Here is a 19,486-nt window from a genome sequence, read left to right on the forward strand (position 1 = left end):
TTGACCTAATGTCAACTCGCTATTTTGACATTCTGTTAAGCACCTACATTCACTTGTCCAGTCAAAGATTTTCGAAATATCGGAGAATCTATTAAATGACCAAGTAAACATAACAACCTGTCACTTCAGAATGAAGAGAACAACAACTTGGTATGAGTTGATGACTACCATGACATATGACACATGAATTGATGACTACCATGACATATGACACATGAATTGATGACTACCATGACATATGACACATGAATTGATGACTACCATGACATATGACACATGAATTGATGACTACCATGACATATGACACATGAATTGATGACTACCATGACATATGACACATGAATTGATGACTACCATGACATATGACACATGAATTGATGACTACCATGACATATGACACATGAATTGATGACTACCATGACATATGACACATGAATTGATGACTACCATGACATATGACACATGAATTGATGACTACCATGACATATGACACGTTAATGTCAATTCTATTTGAATGACATTTTCTTTTCTTTTTTTAAAATATGAAGTAATCGTCAAATTATACACAAACTGAAGTGTGTATCTAATACATTAGAGAGAAACAGTTAACGTTTTGTAAATGGAAGGAATCAAAATGCGTATCCCTCGCTACGGAAAACGACTATAGCGGCCAGCCACAAGATATCGCTTAAGTACCCCCCCAGTATACAAATATAATCGAAACAAACAATGCTCTGAAATGTCCGTCTTCTTGAAATAAAATAGCAAGCAAGTAAATGTCATATGCCAGATCTCATCTGGTTGAATTGAATTTTTGAACAGAGTAAATAATACAATTTTGTTTCATATCTCATCCGAACGATTATTAATAAGATACATCCCACTGTCGCCCATGATCATTTAAGTATATGCTTATGCTTGTATATGGTTCACGGATGAAGTGGAAGTAAACGGGGTAACCCGGAGCAAAGTCACCGACCTACGGTTAGTGCTTGGCAATTGTCCTAGAAAGGATTCGAACTAGAAACATGTCGGAAACACCATTTCCCAACCGCCGCGGCCCTCGGGAACTTGACTTTGGCTAGTGTTATTAAAATGGAGTTGATGGAGCAATGCTATTATTTTAATGCCTTTAAAGTCAATACATTTCAACTGTGTATTCACCAGGTCTATTACATGGCCAATGTGGGCAGTGGGATATGTTCTACTCAATAGTCTACCTTGGAAATGTAACTTTTGAATTATGTAGAGAAAGGTTTATGTCAACGACATCATTCATGGTCGTCATTCAATTTCTATAATCGCTGAAATTTATAAAAATATTTCATAAAAGACTTAATTAAAATTAGTACTGCCATCGGTGGACCGCTGATTATTACGAAGAGCAGACGCCCACATCTAAATGTCAACTGGAATTAAAGTGAAATTGCCGATGCCATTGACCTTATCAACAAGGAATCCCACTGGAAATGCCAATTGATTAATAGAGTTATTAAAGAACAATTATATAATTAGCATTCCGAAATCACATTTATCATGCTACCGAAATTTTTTGAAGATTCAAATTCTGTGTAGCCCGTAATTTGTTCTCTGGATCAATGTCATTTCAATACTACCTACTGGTAGGTGTTACTGAACCACGGCAAATATCGGATCACAGTGATAGAGTGTATTCTCTTAATATTTGATATATCATCTTAGTGTAACATATTTCGTTAAGGCTTCGAAATAGTTTTACCGGTATTTATATTTGAATTCATATCTTTAAGGATTTCGATGTTGAAACGAATGGCAGCTTAGGCTATTTTTTTTTACTTGCAAAGCCCTTTCTGTGGGCTAATGCTAATTAAAGTCTTGTCCTGAATCGTGTAAACTACAATGAAATGCCCGATTTTTGATTTCATATTTCTATAACTAGTTATAAAGGTATAGTCTTCCTTCTTAACAATGGAACAAAACGGATGTGGTATGATTATAGAAAATTTATACAGAATTGTTTGAATGTATTAATGGGGTGTCCGGGTGGTGAAGTGGTTAAGCCGCTCGGCTTTCACCTAGCCGGCCCGGGTTCGATCCCCAGCACGAACGTGAAAGGTTAGGGGTCACCTGCCCGATCACGTGGGTTTTCTCCGGGCAATCCGGTTTTCTCCCACACTAAGACCCCTCGCGCGCTTACATCCGAGTCATCGAAAGCGATTTACATAACTTGTATAACTCGTTTCTCAGTCGATGTAAAATAAATAAAGTTATACATATGTACGGTGGGTTTTCTGCAGGTACCTCGGCTTTCTTCCACCAACGAACTTTGAACTTCCTTAAATGGTCATGGCTGTTCACAGGACGCTGAAATAATAAAGCCAAAAATTATAATGACTACTTTAAATGTTTACGGAATTTCTCTCATCTGGAGTTGATTGCATGTCCACCATGTGACCAAAAAGTCGTAATGGCCATTCTTGGCAATGATTGGATGGTTTCATGCTACTTTAATCTGTTACAATTACTGTAAGTTTTGAATATGAAAATATGTTGTGAAATTAGATGCATATCAAGCACGTCAATTCATAACTTGGGAAAGTTCTAGTAATAAACATTCCGATTCCATTCCGATAACTATGAAATATTTTGACCATAATTTCCCTTGACCCTTTCCCCCTGCACATCACAAGAGATAATAACATTTCATGTATAACCTATGCTGCTATCCAATCACTTAACATGAATATTTCGCCTTGTTTATTTTTGTTGTTTTAGAAATGAAAATCGACGGTGTGTTGAATTTCTTCGTCGAATTTAGCAATATTAATATTTTTATTTCACCATTTCTGTCTTCATGGCTGTATCGTAAAGGTTTTTTTTCTCGGGGATAACATGCACATTGACATTCCGCCGCATTGTTACTGAAGGATTTTAAATCCCAAAGAGACCCCGGCCTATACCCACCCGGTTAAGCCGACCTCCACCCTACAGGAATCCATCCCAATATAACCCGACCCTTATCTCCAACAATCTCCCAGCCGAATAGATATTCTATGTGCATTATAAAAATATACTATGTTACAAAATAATCAACGGCGATTGCAAACAATCGTATAGAAAAGTACATAGTAGATTTAAATAGCGCAGCCATTTTTAAATATTTTTAAAATAATGTTTTAAAACTATTCCGATTATCAAACCCTCTGATCAGATGGTAGATAGTTTGGGAGCACATCCTGTGTTTCTATAGCGCAGCTGACCCGTAGCTTAGAATAATGAATTCTCCGGTAGATCAGGGCGTCTCGACAAGTATACCTACATTTGTTTCATGTCAAAAACATTTGTATAACAATTAAAGAATATATACATTTGTGTGTATAAGGACGGGTTAGGATTAGCCGGGCAGTTTGTGTTTAATATCCCCGTGTGGCCAGTTAATACACCAGCCATTGTTCGGACGCCTTATGTAATATCTGATGTGGTCGAGAAAAAAATAATTTTGAAATGTTTGAATTGACGAGGAACTTTTTCTCGAATAACCACCAGTTCATAATAGACTGAAGATACGGAGAATGTGGTTTGGATTTTACATGTAGACGCAGTGGGAGCGGTGAGTAGAGTCTTATATATCCTTACTACTCTTTACTGTTCATATGCATTTGCTCCTTTGATATAGGTAAGTCTTGTGTGAAATGCTTTGGTATTTATTTTATCTAATATATCCCCCTCCTAATTAACGCTAGCTTATTAGCGTCATTTGTAAGCTGTTCTATATATATTATATATGGCATACGTTTGTCTAAGTAATGTTTTTTAACTTTCCTTTAAAATTATTCTTAATTCTCCCGTCAGGATGTGTTTTGTCTCTGCTTATGATTTATTATCTGATGCACTGTACTTTGTGAAAACAGAGTTATAATAGTTAGAAATTTAGTTGAAATGAAGGCTGTATCATAATCCTTGTGTCTGTTTTGTCATAAAATTTACTCCCTAACGATAAGAAAGACAACACGGTATGTTTGACTCCTTTAAACGGTCCCTTTTCAAGTATGACTAACTAACATTACCCTTTGACCCCAACATTTTATTAGCGCTACGTTCCTTATCTTATGTATCATTATGTAGCTGAACATTTAAAATAGATACATAATTATGTTATTTACCACAGGTAGCGTCTCTATATCCCCGGTTCTACATCTACATCATCTTTCAGCGATGGTGTAGTTTTTCAAATGCATATTATTTCATACCAGACCTATAATGAATTAGAAAAACATCAAGTTTCCCTATATTAATGAATTAGTAATTGCAGTTGGTTGGTGTAGTTTCATTTTGTTTGTCTATAAGCTGGTATCCATGAATGAAGAGTGTGTTACCTACATGTTATGCTATTTCTGAAGTGGTAGGCCCACATCAATGAGGCATTCTATAAATATAGCCCCACGTGCAAGAGAATGGTGCATTCACACTGTCACTGTGAGATTGTAAGATAATGCTTGAAGAAGCATTCACTGTTTACATTCAAAATCCTTGTAGAAGCAGGAACGTTGCATGTACACTAAGATAGTTAACACGGATACGGTTAGCATTTTGTGTAATTTCACCCGTTTTGCACTATCCATATCAGAACCAGACGGTTGTAACTCATGGAACTTGTCATAGTGATGTGTACGGGGATGCCTTTAGTGTAGCATTTTTATATTTAGACTGGCGTGTGCAACATGGTACATATCCCCCGTTATCAATTCTAGTTCAGGGACTTGGCAGATATATGTAGTATATGACACAAATACATTGTCCACACATATATAGGACGTTTGGTAAATGTCTGTGCCAGGCAAAGTCGGAAAAGTTCGTCTGTGATAACGCTTTTCTTATTCAATAATGATTTGTATAATTTGTGTATCAGCGCTAACGATTCATGCACCCGATGTGGTTTTTCGTCGGGTATTCCTATTTTCCTTCGGAATCACCACCATATGTTTGAATATTTTTTTATTTCATTAAATTATGGTAGGAAAAACTGCTATTCCTTGGGTATACTTCCCTTAGTCTGCATCCCCCATATAAAGATCATTGACCTAGTTTGGCTAGATTTATCTTTCTATTCGTAGAAACCTAATGTATTTTTACGTAATTCTTTCTTTTCCCAATTATTTTCACACACGCATTCCGTAAGCATTTAGTTAACTAAATAACTGACATATATATAAAACAAACAATACAGGTCCAGCTCATTTCAGGGATAATTATGGTAATAAATGAGTCCAGAAAATTACGTTTTCTGTGGTGAGGTGAATATTTTACAACATATCTCCATGCAAATGCACAATAAGCCATAAATAAACTTTCTTAATGTTCATGCTGTGAGTTTTTTACGATTACAAGCATGTTAAGAAAGGTGAGTAAATACACTCGAAATGGCACTTTGGTATGTATTCATACGGTGTAATTTCTGTGCTAAACATGTATGTGGGACAGGTAAAATTTAACGATCTCAGGTGCACATTATGTTTCGTTGTCTATTTAAAACCTTCCTGTCTATTTTGGGTTTTGAAAGGGGAGAAACTCAATACTGTCGTTATTGTTCTATTTAAATAGCAAACACAAGAAATAAGGAAATGGTGACATTTGGATTAACTTCACGCATGAGTTTTTTTGATATATTTAAAACATTCTTTTTGGATATTCAATTTCCCAGAACATTTCTTATGTGTTTGTACTCATTTACTAGAACAAAACTAATTCTTACGGCATTGAAAATATCATGAAATTGTTTTCGTTTAAAATTAAAGAAAAATACGTCCGGGCTTTCTGCAATTATAATATCAAATTGATTTTGAAATGTAATACTACAGGGGGTGATCGTTTGACTGTGTTTGTAGGGAGTGGAGTTCATTTATTGACACAATCGGTACATAGATATACCCTGTCTGCAATGGAACTTATTGTGTAAGATATCTCTGAAGTGGGACTCAAATTTACACAAATAACCTTGAAGTTTAATGTCGTAGACAAGTACTCAATCTTGTCAGTCTCTGGGGAAATTAAGTAAACTAAGACGGTAATATGGATAAAATTCGGTGAATGTCCTCCAATTATATGCTGAATCGATTAATTATTATCTAATGTATGCATTCTTGCCAAGCCACTTCAAAAGCACTTCACATTTTTACTAAGTCTATTCTCAATGGTTTCGGGAGACAATGCAGTGAATGACATTAATTTCAAATATCTCCCTTTTGATTTTATTGTTTTTTTCGTTTCGATGTGATAGTTTGATTATCATTTGTCTGTTTCAAAATTATCAATAAACGCATGTTTGCAAGTCAATTATGCGGTTGCTGATGGCCTACATCAGATAATATATTTACGAATATGTGTATAACTACGATCTAGAGCTACAAAATGCCATTTACATGCGTATTTTAATGAAATATCCTATTTAAATATGAAATGTTAACTCTACAGACCTATTCTGAATTCTATCTTATTGTGATATGTTTTGAACCAATCCTGATATAATGTTTTTACACGAACTTCATTAATTCGATGAATACAAAAAAAAGTTGTCTTTTTTCCCGTGGCAGAAACCAATAAATCAATTCAATTATTTTATTACCTTGAGCCTTTCGGTTCATCGGTTTGAAACAAAAGATATATACAAACACAATACGCAGAATACACACTTGCATCCATGCAACACACACTAACTCTCACCATACATACATGTACACTGACACACAGCAACCCTATTAAGTATACATAAGACTAATGTAGAGGAATTATGCTAATTTTAGCTTATAACATGTTAGTTCTTATTTTATTACATTATTTAATGTATTTTGCTAAATTTGATAACTCTTTTTTTGTTCTCTGTTTCTAAAAGTTGAATAAATTTATACATACAATAAATCAGAAACCAATAAATCATATCAAGTAGCCACGTGATCTGATTGTGCTTACATACAACACAAATGCAATATACTGTAAACAAAGCTTTATTCGTGGTAACTTAATTTCCGTGTTTTCACATCTACACATTTAGAGTGACCTCTTTCGCAGGTATCCATTTTCACGAAGTTTGATTTTCCGCGAAATACACCACACTCCACCTTACTCAAAAATACGTTTGTCCTTCAACGATTCTAAGATTTCACTGAAGAGTAACTTTGACTTCTCAAATAAAAGTACAAGTTTCAATAAGAGAGTCATTGCTTGATCCAAACACAATATGTTTTACACAGAAGCGTGTTATTGCTTTAAAATTAATGTTTCAGCTGCTGGAATTTAGATCACGCGATGTTAAAATGTTCTCATAACCGATTTTCGTTCGCAATAAAGGAGTTTTTATATCCTTAACCGGCACATTTAACAGACGAAAATGACTCCCATGTCACTACAATTATCCATTACGTTTTTTTTTGCTCTGAGGAATACTTTTAAATGAGTTTTTTTGTCAAACAAAAGGTTATAAAATTGTCGGCGTCATTTTCTATGTTTACACTAGAAACAATTCTTATAGAAAACAAAAGTTGCTTGTCTGTAAGATGCAGATTGGAATAATGTCATGATCAAGATGACGATCAAATCAGTTAAATATGTTGCCACAACATAATACGAAAAATATCTTCTTTCATTTTTAAAAAAGTAATAATGCATTGATTTTGGTCATAGAATAAAACTATGAACACTTGACATCGCTTTTATATATACACGTACCTAGCATATAGGCTAAACAGTGAATTTCACAGTAGTATTAGTAATCATCTCTCTTCGCCTCTCAGACCAGTTAAATGTTGTTCAGTATACTCCTATTCACAGAATACTCGCGAGTTCTTAGATATCACCAATCACATAAATAACAAGTCCAAATACCAATAGATATACTTAATGTCAACGTGATAGCAATCAATAACGACATATCGCATAAATAACAGCTCCGATTGTTCCAACAGTAAGATGTTGACGTTGCAAACATAGTCCTTCCCAGAATTCCATGAAACGCACAGACTAACTTATGAATTGATATTACTCATCCATTTTTGTTCCGTGGCCTTTTTTATTTGTTCACGATGACTTGTTCTGCCATACTTGTCCTTGAAGTTTCCAATTTATCACGTTAACTGAAGTTCATCCATTAGTCACAGATAAATCAATAGTATTTGTTGTATATAGGTTGGCTTGATTTTATTAGTTTAACATCATATTAACAACCAGGGCCATTTAAGGATGGCAAGGTTTAAATGGTGGAGGAAAGCCGAAATACACGGAGACAATTATCGAACTGCAAGGCTTGTGGTGAAACGTTATAGTTGTTAAAATGTCAGGACATCTTAAACACTCGAACACTTCTGTCCTGTGTTGTATAGAAAATGTATTCAAATCTCAATATATTTTGTCATGAACACAATATATGTTTTCATAGATTTCAAGTGTGTGTTGTCTATCATTAGTTAGAATCAGATAACCGTTTTTGTTGGCTTTAATACCAATTACTTTTCTTTCTAGGTCTATTGCAATACATATATAAAGCACGACATTTTTTGTCAATCGTGAATTCTGATGTCTATCGAACGCCCTACTTACGCCTAGTAAACTTTTCTCACCGTGGGCGAACAAAGATGCCCATATACAATTACTACCTGCTTAGTAGCTATGATTTCCCAAATTGGTCAGTTGTTACGTTGGTGGTAATATGGCAACGTTTAGGTATTTCCTTAAGAGGAAGCAGAGAGATAATGATTTGGTGGGCGTAGACTAGGTCGATCCAGAATTGTTAAAGGTTAAAACCCATCTGATACTAATAAAACCATTTACAGATTGAACGCGATTGTACCATTTGCTCTATCATTGTATAGACTGAAATCGGTGAGTGATAGATGTTTATAATGTGCCCATATCTGTTCATTATATCTTTGCCAACACTTGTCCTCTTTTCGTATCTCATGCCATCATCTGATCTGATATCAGTCTCAGATTCAAGTTATTATCATGTTGAAACATTTATATCAAAATTCACGTCTACTCAACAATGTATAACTGTGGCGATAAATGATTATTACTCCAGATCGCCTGCACCTCTTATGGGTGTATGCATTAAGAAGCTTTCGTATTATGAATTGAGTCATCATGATACATTTTGTACTCGTTTTACGCGTAGCTGTATATCGTGGATGACAGCTCAAGGTTAGCGATTGACATGGCTCAATTTATATGTAAAATCTTAAGTAAATAAGTAAAAATCAAATTCCCTTATGCATGTAATTAACCTTTGATTTTCTGAAACCGAAACCTTTTGCTAATTGAATCATTTTCGCTGATCAGATAGCATGATTAGGTATTTGTGAAATTGATTCGATTCCAGATATTGGATTTGGAATGTGTATTTCCCATGATACTATACAATGTCTGAACCTTGTGCCAATCAGCCTCGTTAGGTGAACAAGACTTTCCAATATATTTCTACTTTTATCTCTCGGGTACATAAAAGCAAAGGCATCTGCTTGCAATAATGATCCTCATCATAGAACAGAAAATTAAAAATGAACGTTATATCGTAGGAACACATTAAACTTTTATATCGTAGGAACACATTAAACTTTTAATGAAGAAATTGATATCAAAGTATCCTTAAATGTTATCAAGAGCTAATGGCATTTTCACATTAACACTTTAAATTTTAAGAACTGCTGATAGTACACCTCCGTTTATAGAGCCCACAGTTAAGGGACAATATTGATATATGGAGTAATAACGCAGATGCAAGTAAGCAGCTGGTTATTGTTTTTCAGTGCAAGGTCAAACATTTTAATACCAAATTTAAGTAGAAAAATGGTGATTATGACAAGACATTTGTGTATTATTCACGTTTTAGATTTTTTTTAATGAGAAAAATTAATAATCTCTATGATAATCTTGTTTTAAAAGTTTTCTTTTCGGTACAATGACAATTATAATAAATTCAAAAGGTTTAAAGTAAATCGAATTCACGGGGAAAATCATCAACCATGTAACAATACAAGTTCAATATGAAACTAAGTCATGGAATGATATTACTTTTAAGATGTGGAACGGTAAAGGTTTGTTAAATGTTTGACGTCAGAACCACATGATATTTCGAAGTATACTTAAATAGTGATGAAAGGATTTAATACGACAATGCTAGATAATTTACATTGATTTGCACATGTACGTAATAGGGAAATTATTTCAAAATCAATCGCTATTCAAGTGCATGGATTTTTAAGATTTATTATTCAACTCTCAATATTAGTGATTTGTATACTACACAAAATGATTACTTGATTAACAGTTACCTGCGAAAGATTAAATTATCTAGGAGGTATATTACACGAATAAAATGAATAGAAAACAATATATCTTAAATTCCCGAGGCCAGAAAACAGTTCATCGGGAAAGAGTTTTGACTGTTGACTGAAAAGGCATGAAACAACTGTATATTACATGTACTTCATTTACATTGATATTGAGAGCCAGGTGACAATATTTACAATACAAACATAAAGCTTAAGGCTCTCCATTATCTCGTTGGGAACACATTAAGAGGATTACTTAAATCTTTTCAGCACCTTTCCATACTATAACGTGTCTGAATAGTATTTTGAAACTTCCTATATTAAAATATTTGCACTTATTGTTTATGAATAAATTTCAAAATGTAAATAGGTAAAAATTGATAAAGTAAAATGGGAGTAGTTATCATAATATCATAGTTATCATAACCATATAGCGAACACCGGATATTGGTACTTAGTATAATAGGCTACACATAATGTTTAAGTCGTATTAATTGTGTAATTCCACTCGATCTTTTTGTAAGTTATATTAAACATGTTTGTTGATTTAAGAGTCAAGTATACACGGTGTGTTTACATAGGCCATAAAATAATAATAACACAGGCATGGTAATTTGGCACCATTCGCAAATGGCAAGTGATTAAATGCTTGACGTCCAAAATATTGAACAACAATTGCAATGCATATCAAACTAGAATCAACCCTACTTATACTTACACAATGACGGCATTGCTACACTTTATGTGTGCGTAAAAGACAATATATTTCTTGACAAAGGTCGATTACTCTAATATATCAAAAAGTACACACACACACACACATATATATATATATATATATAAGTTTATTCCCGTCGTTTATATAATTTTATTTAATTTTTATGTATGTAGAAGCGTACAATGAATAAAAAGTGAGTTAGATATTGAAAATATATGCAATGCTTATTGTTCTATAACTATATATACAATCGACGCTTTAGATGATAAACATGCAGAGATAAAAAAAAAGTTTATGATAATGCACGAAAATATTCTTTCAGTACCAACATATTATTCGAATCCATGTTTAGATAACCACCTAAGCTTGCGATCACTAAGCGTGTCTCTACCAAATTTATTCAAACGTGTTACTAATAATAGACCGACTAAAGTATACGATATTAAATGTCCTAAATCAGTCAACCATATCCAATCAGGCACTAAAACAACGGGACAGCATACCTAGTTTACGCTTCGTCGATTTGCATTAGCGTTACCTGTCCCAAGCTGACAAACCTTACAATAGGGTGGGCCTTACACAATGCTCTTGTCTGGTATATATATTTATAGCTACGAGTTTAATCTGTTATGAATGTGCCAATTGTTCTGACGACTATTTGTTAAGGTATACTACAGTCAAACCTGGTTATGTCGAAGAGAACACAGAAACAAAATTAATTTGATTTATACAGCTTTTCGAGTTAACCAAATTAAGCTTGAATAACTTCGAATGAAACGGAACATTCGAGATTAATGACTTCGAAATTTAATGGGTTTCCATATAGAATAAACACGGTTAATTATATCGCGCTTAAGAGTGTTTTAGAAGCACGCTCATAATCATCTGACGAAACCAAGTTATAGTTGATGTGTATGCATCTCAAAGTAGCATGCTTACAACAACAGCAACATCTTGAATAAATGAAATGTGCACTTTTCTATAAATATTTTCATACTTCCTTCTTAGATGAAATAGAACAACTTATTATAAACATGCGAATGGCCATTAATGTATTAATAGATACAATCAATAAATCTTATAATCTTGGCCTGTGTTAACACAAGAGTTTTGAAGTACGTTATGAAGTATTTGCACATGAGAACAATCGTTACCAGAACTGGTGTGATCTTTTAGGGCGTCTAATTTTAAATATTCTCTGTTACACCTCAAGAACTATCCCTGGAATGTTATTGTAGTTATATTAAGACATTGTTGTTTTTGTTGTGTGTTTGTCTTGTATAAACATAAACAATTCCGTGTCACTTAATCACACCCTAGCAATGAACCCATCATCAAAGATATAAATAAATATTGTGTACGAAATAACAGAGTTTGATCTAGGAAAACATGCATTTCAAAATTAGCTTCATTACATTTTGATTCTATTTTGGTCGATAAAATCACATTAATTAAGTTTCTTGCAATATAAACTTATACCGTACCTGAGTTTCTTTACATTAGTCAAGTCGATCATTTTATTTTTTAAATTAAAAATTAAGATCTTCCTGTTTCTTTAAGCCATTTGAAACACATAATAGCTTTCCACTTACGTGTAACTATTGCATATAAGGAAATGTGTTCTTCCGGTACCTTTATATGGGAGCGTAAAGATAATGGTAGTTAATAACAAAAGAAAACAAAGCTTTACTGTCAAGCAACCTGGATGTTTAACATGTAAAACAAAATCAAATAGAGATGTTAATATCATCAACGCACGCATTCTTAAATAGCTATGGCCATTGAAGTGCGGCATGCTTCTATACTGCATGGTCATTATTTTACCTATTAGAAACATCATAACCGTTTATCATACTATACTATAAGTGGGAGATTCGGATTTCCAAGAAAAAGACAAAAAAAAAATAATAAAAAAAAAATGGACAAACCTTGTAATGAAACATTACTGCTTATGAAAGAATAAATGTATTCCTTTTTCTGAGACTTACAATGGAAAGGCAGAGTTACCCAAAAGGTCGTCAAAACATAATTTTAAATACCATCTTAATTATTATGAAATTTAAATCAGGATATTACTGATGATGATGTTTGGGCAATTCCTTGAATAGGAGACGTTTATAACACTTGATATCCCGGTTTTACAAAACTAAGTGTCCTTATTCCTATAAAGTTTTATTTAGATGCGTGTCTTCTATTATAAAATACGATTTTTAATGTTATTTAACAGCTTTAGTATTTAAGGATAAGATGAAGTTTTTCTTCGTTATTTGTTTTCGTAATTAGTGGTTTAAATTTTTATTATGCATACGTTCTTTCTTGTAAATTAAAGAAATTATATCTCCACCGTTCTCTTCCGAATCTGATCTTCTGAAAAGGCAAATTTGTTGATATTAAATCAACGTCACATATCCATATGATCGATACACCATTATTTCAAGATGTAGCTTTCCGTCCGATTTCCCATTTCTTTCCGGCAAAATGATTATAGCAAGTTTGTTTCGCAGTTCCCCTTATAATTATGACTTTACTTCGTATGTCGGTCTGTCTAGCATTAAAGCGAAAGGAAATAACAAATTAATCGAATATAAAGGTATTTAGGAGGCAGAAACGTCTAGCAAACTAACGATCGTGGACGTTTCACGGACATGACATGTGTGTTTAATGATTGCAAGGTATTGTTAAACTGATTGTGGTTCCGGCTCCGCATGTGGTGCCCGTCACTGGTTCTTTTGTTGGCAATTGAAACGAATGCCGAATACTGCTGATCGATTGTACAGTTAAGTAGACTGCAATTGTACGTTATAATCCAGCACTCTTTGAACATTAATAAATTAAATAATTTTGATAAATGGTTTTCAGTTTGACGAGATCAAAACATCTCTTAAGGCTCCGAATGATAACGAATTAGAATTAGATTTTCTATTTTAGGAATTCACGCACAGCGTTATAAAGAATTTTTATTCTTATACATGGTACAACACTATATAACGTCTACTATATTGTCCGCATTCCCTTTTGCTTTGAATCCTGAAGTATTATTTTCATTACAGATCCTAGCGTTGTTTTAAGATTTATTTTCGGTAAGTCAGTTAATACATTCAAGAAATCGACATCTGTATAACGTTTTTATGTGACCTTGACACTCACTCGCGTGTTTCAAGGTGTTGATTACCAGTTGCTATGGTGGCAAGCGCGCGTACCATCTGTTACATAACAGACACTCATTTGGTCGCCTGTCAAAAAACTTCCGGCAAAGATTTGGCACATAAATACTTCAGAAAATTTCAACACGTGTTGGGGATATTGACTTATGCAGTTACGTCATTAAATCATTAGTAAACCAGACATGGCGTCAAATTTCATAATTGAAAGATTTCCTCCCGATAACTTGCTCTTTCCAACTTTAAGGTTGTATAGCATTTAATACGTATTATATGGACAGTGTATATCTTTTCTCCTTTTTCATAACCATTGACTTTTATTTGTTAGCATTGTCAACAAGCTTATTTTTTTCAATATTTATGTTTACTTTTTAAAGTGTACAGAATTGTATTTCTAAATTATATTAATTTAATATAGTATATAGTTGGTTAATTTATTCATGTCTTCATTCAATGTAGGTTATTTTCTTATTTACAATATTGTCCGTTACACACACGTCGTCTAGATTTAAGTGTGTTTAAAAAATAAATAAAACTACTGTTGGCACATACTTATAGTGACATGTTGACTATACTACCAATATAAATCGATATCCCCATGTATGAATGACGTATCAAATGAAGCAAATGAGCTCTGTCCTTTTAAAATCCTCTTCATGTTGATATATTTGCATCATTGTTTTGCGAAATTTACGTAATCTCATTAGCTTGTTTGTGCGTTCATGTTCATATTGACATCTTCCCATAAACTTCCTGTTTACCTTCCAACTTCACTGACATTATGAAATCCAGGTCGGTCTCCATGAGTCTGTAACGTCAGTTGTGACGTAGTTGTAAGTGAAGCAAAGAGGGCATCACGTGACAAAACATTGCACGTGCTATAAAACATATGTCACATTTCAAACAATCCGATATTAAACACTTGCACTAAGAGTACAGCTGTTTATTTCATTATCTGTCTATGGCGTGTCTAATGCAAATTGTATTGTTTGACGCTTAAATGAACAATGAGTCAAGAATGCTAGCCCGTCTCACATGACTGGAGAGAGTGGAAAAATACTATCAACAAGAGGAAATAAACAAACAAAAACGAAAAAATGTGTAATGAAAATGTAACTTAATCATATTGATTACATGGATGCATTGCATAGCTTGATAAATATTAATAAAAAACAAATTGTATTAAAGATGCTTTACCGCCGACATAAATGGTACCCATCATTTGAACAATAATTGGTGTTTATAGATACCCATCATTTGAACAATAATTGGTGTTTATAGATACCCATCATTTGAACAACACTTGGTGTTTAATCGTGTATACATATGTCTAATTAACTCAAAAAATAATATAAAATAATTGATTTTGCTTTCGGTGCAGGCGCAATCAGTACTGCATTCCATATAGGACAGAGTTCCGCGGTTTTTTTTCGGAATGCAATTTATTATTTCTAATATTTTTGTCTTGAAGTAAAATTAGAAGCTCAGACTTTTCAATGGTGGTAATGGTGTAAAGTAAGAAACTTTTGTAACTGAAGAAAATACTAAATCGTCTTGTCCATTTTTTGATAGAGAAAAATTTTCATTTCGCAGCGGTGGAGCATTTTTAAGCGGTACCTGACTTCTAGTACGATTGGTTGACTGATATATTTACACCAAACTTTGGTGTTGATAAATCAAAATCATCATTGAATGGGCTTCAACAGTCTTCAAATGCGTTCAAATAGCGATACATTGCAAATGGATAAGATTACCGAAATACTTATTCCTCAAGGGAGTGCTTTAATGCGTGATTCGTGTCGATGAGGGACTAATTGAAAACATGCTGCTGTGAAGTTTAAGCTGTTTTATTAGAAACCTCGACTCAAGGAATCAACAGCTCGCATTTTAGCATATTTAACACGTTTAAGATTTAAATCATTCAGAAGGTTCAAGTTGTTGCGGTTCAATATCCTCTCGGTAGCTAGGGTTGTGTACACAGATTCACGAGATTCAGTGAATTAGCGATTACAAGCAGGAAGGCAATGTTCCAGGTGGTACGTTTTTAGTAAATTCAAATTTAATTTATCTAATAACTTTAATAACCTCAAATATGGATAGAAATGGCAGCGAAAAATAATATTTGAAATGGTAATGAATAAATACCATACGTGGAACAGAATAATACATATTGAAACCAATTACCGGAAAATGATAAGCTCCTTTTAGTGAACTCTTTGTAATATCATTTTCCTGAGTGAAAAATATATAAAAAAAAATTAGAGTCATTGTTTCACGAATGTTACGCTGTTTACTTCCTTACGTAATATCTGCGCGTGTTATGTTTATTTTCTCGTTGGCCCTTTATTACTCTTCCTCACACCAACATGGTTCATTTCAGATCGATACACCCATAGCACAGTGAGACTTTAACATCCCTTTAAATACCTGTTATGCTAGGGTTCGCTTTTGTCGTCTTTTACCGTAATTTAGCTAACTTTACCATCGGTCTTATAATGAAATTGCGGCAACAGCGATATATCTAGTATAGTAACTACAATTGTATTGTCATCTTACCGCATGTGACGAGCTACACCGGATTTTATTGTGAACGCTTTTGTTTTTTAATTGGGAAAAATGATCTGTTAGAATAGCATCATGAAACTCACTACAACTCCGACCGCTCATTACGAAGTGAGCCTTTGGTCAACCTTCTTTTTTGCTTTCTCACTGGTATTAGAGAATTTCTTCCATGTTAGTCTGTCATAAAATGCTCCATGGGTTTTTCAGAAAGGCATGATGTTAAATATGACAGGTACCAGGGTTTAATTATAAAATGTAACGTTCAGTTCCGGACTTCGTATCATATTTTCACATATTAACTCCACTTATAAGTTAATTTACGCCTACCTTATTTCCTAATATCTCGTAAGCGAAATTTTACACGTACATTTCGCTGTTCTTCTGACCCTTGCATTACGACTAGATTGTCTTTTTCCCACGTTCACCTCCAAACCATATACTTCCTTGTTGCCCATTTTTCTACTTATTTCAGCCAATTCCAAGCCCCCTTTTCCTATTTATATTCCCATAAGAAACTAAGAACTTGCTATTTGTATTTATCTCCGAAGATTTAGCTACCGATTGCTCTATAAAGAGACTAACTACTGTAGGGACACGCCGTAGTGGTCACGTCGGCGATACATCGATGACGGATAATGCCATATCACACCCTCAGGGCGTTTTACATAGGCCTCATTGTGTCTAACAGCGGCAGTGTCTATTCGTCATGTCCCCCGTAGAGAAGCTGCCAGACAACGCTGTTCTTCATGGTGCTACAGTGCACCTTTTGACCGATTGCTTCTACAATACTTTGCCTGTAACCTTTTTATCACACATTCTCCTTAGGTAACCGCGTACATTATCTATATCCCTTTGTCTTTTTGGATTCAATTGAAGATTTTTCATTTCGTAATAATCTTACTTTAAGCATTTCGCACAGAAATAATTTCGACAATGAGTTATATCATTTTCGTTTTCTTTCCTTTATTAAGCTATTTCTTCGCTATATTTGCAATTACAGACTCTGTTTAACTGTGTTTTATTGTATAAATTCAATATTTTCCTATATTAGTGAAGTATTATAGACACGATTCTTCATTTCACTTATCACTATATCAACTACATGTAATTTAATATATGCTATCATTTCCAATCCTAAACTGTTTCCCTTGTAGGAGTATAGGTAGCACATTCGTTTTCCACCATCTCTACCGCGTAGATTTTCCCCATGATACTCCGATTGATCTCGAACCTAAATCCCTCGAGTTCTTTCATTTAGGGATTAGTTACTATATTTGTAAAACAGAAAAAACAAATTTGTATTTTATTCCTTATTATGTACAGTACTGTAAGGTTTTAATTGGCCTCTAACCGATACAAGACGTTTAGCATAATATCGCATGGGTTCTAATTATGTGATTGTGCAATAATTAAATTTGACAGCTTCAATTGCAAATAATTATAGAGGGAGTTACAAAAAGATTCGGTTCCTTGAGAGAAATGTCAGTTACAATTAGCCCTGGTTTATCCCACATGTGTATTTAAGCAGGAACCCGTATAGGCTTAGCTACAGACAGCAGTTAAATGCCAAATTGTTTCAACCAGCGTTCTAATCAAACCTGTGTGTGAACTAGCAGCTTCTGTATGTAGAACCCACGATACAATGTGTTGTTGGTGTAGAGGCAAGCAAGTTATGTTTACTTAGCACATTCGGTCTTAAACGAAGCAGAAATAAAGTTTAATGGTTGAAAAGTGTCAAAAGTATTTGTAACAATGTAGAAGCACTTGATTTTTATTAAGTGGTCATATCACTATTCGATGAGTAACGATAACATGTTTTCGGGTTACAAATTGACATCACATCTTATTTGAACTTATTACGTTAATTCATAATTTTTCTTCTTTGTTACCTTTATATTTCCTTTCATTCTTGTAATATCACATTTTCTGATATAGGACATGGGGGAGGGGGGGCTAAACACACCATTCATTTTACTAATATGTAACAGATGGAACACTAACAAGTAGACACATGTGCACACATGTATACACATACGATAAGCTATAGAATAACACAGTTCCGGATGGACACCCATATTCGACCTTCAGGTCACATAGACATTTTTTAAACAACTAATGCATATTGTTCGCGTCTATTTAAAGATCCTCGACAATGGATGGGCACATTTGTGGGGGAGATTTAAATCAAGATTACGAGGATTTAAAATTGTTTCCAACATTGCAATCGAAACGTCGTTCTTAGTACGGTCAATTAGTTAAATCCACTCTGTAAATCATTGGATTGGAGTCAACGTAACGAACACAGAAAGGGGTCAGAGTAGGTTAGCATACACCTGTATTCCATAGGACATAGAATTAGTTACAGTCTAAATACTCATGTATTAGCCCCCATTGTGGTGTATAATGGACTAATTTAGATGTAGCGTTCTTGGTTGAAATTTGGCAAAAAAGTTACTAAATGTTTTTTCATATAACATACCACATGTGTATGACTAGTGTATCGATGTTAGTCTTTTTTTGTAGAGAGACGATTATAAACGCGACAAAGAGAAATACGATAAAAGGAAAGAACAAAGATAGAAATAAAATTAAAAAAACTGGGAGTCTCCAACACTCGTTTCGTATAATCTATGCCCCTTGGCCTCTTAAATGGACACACCACTCTGATAAAATATAGATATCAGATCATATTATGTATTATACGACAAAGTCAGTCTTTGGATAAATCCAAATATGCTAAAAATACA

The 19,486-nt window shown here is 33.9% G+C and overlaps 1 protein-coding gene across 1 annotated transcript in view; it reads left to right on the forward strand.

Annotated features, from left to right (window-relative positions):
* Positions 1-3,341: 3,341 nt before the first annotated feature.
* LOC138314366 (diuretic hormone receptor-like) overlaps positions 3,342-19,486 on the forward strand; it is a 104,826-nt gene continuing 88,681 nt past the window's right edge. The window contains exon 1 of the mRNA XM_069254669.1: positions 3,342-3,589. The gene's annotated coding sequence lies outside the window, so the exon portion shown is untranslated. The remainder of the gene's footprint in view (positions 3,590-19,486) is intronic.

This window comes from Argopecten irradians, chromosome 2 (assembly GCF_041381155.1).
Source record: "Argopecten irradians isolate NY chromosome 2, Ai_NY, whole genome shotgun sequence".
Taxonomy (NCBI): domain Eukaryota; kingdom Metazoa; phylum Mollusca; class Bivalvia; order Pectinida; family Pectinidae; genus Argopecten; species Argopecten irradians.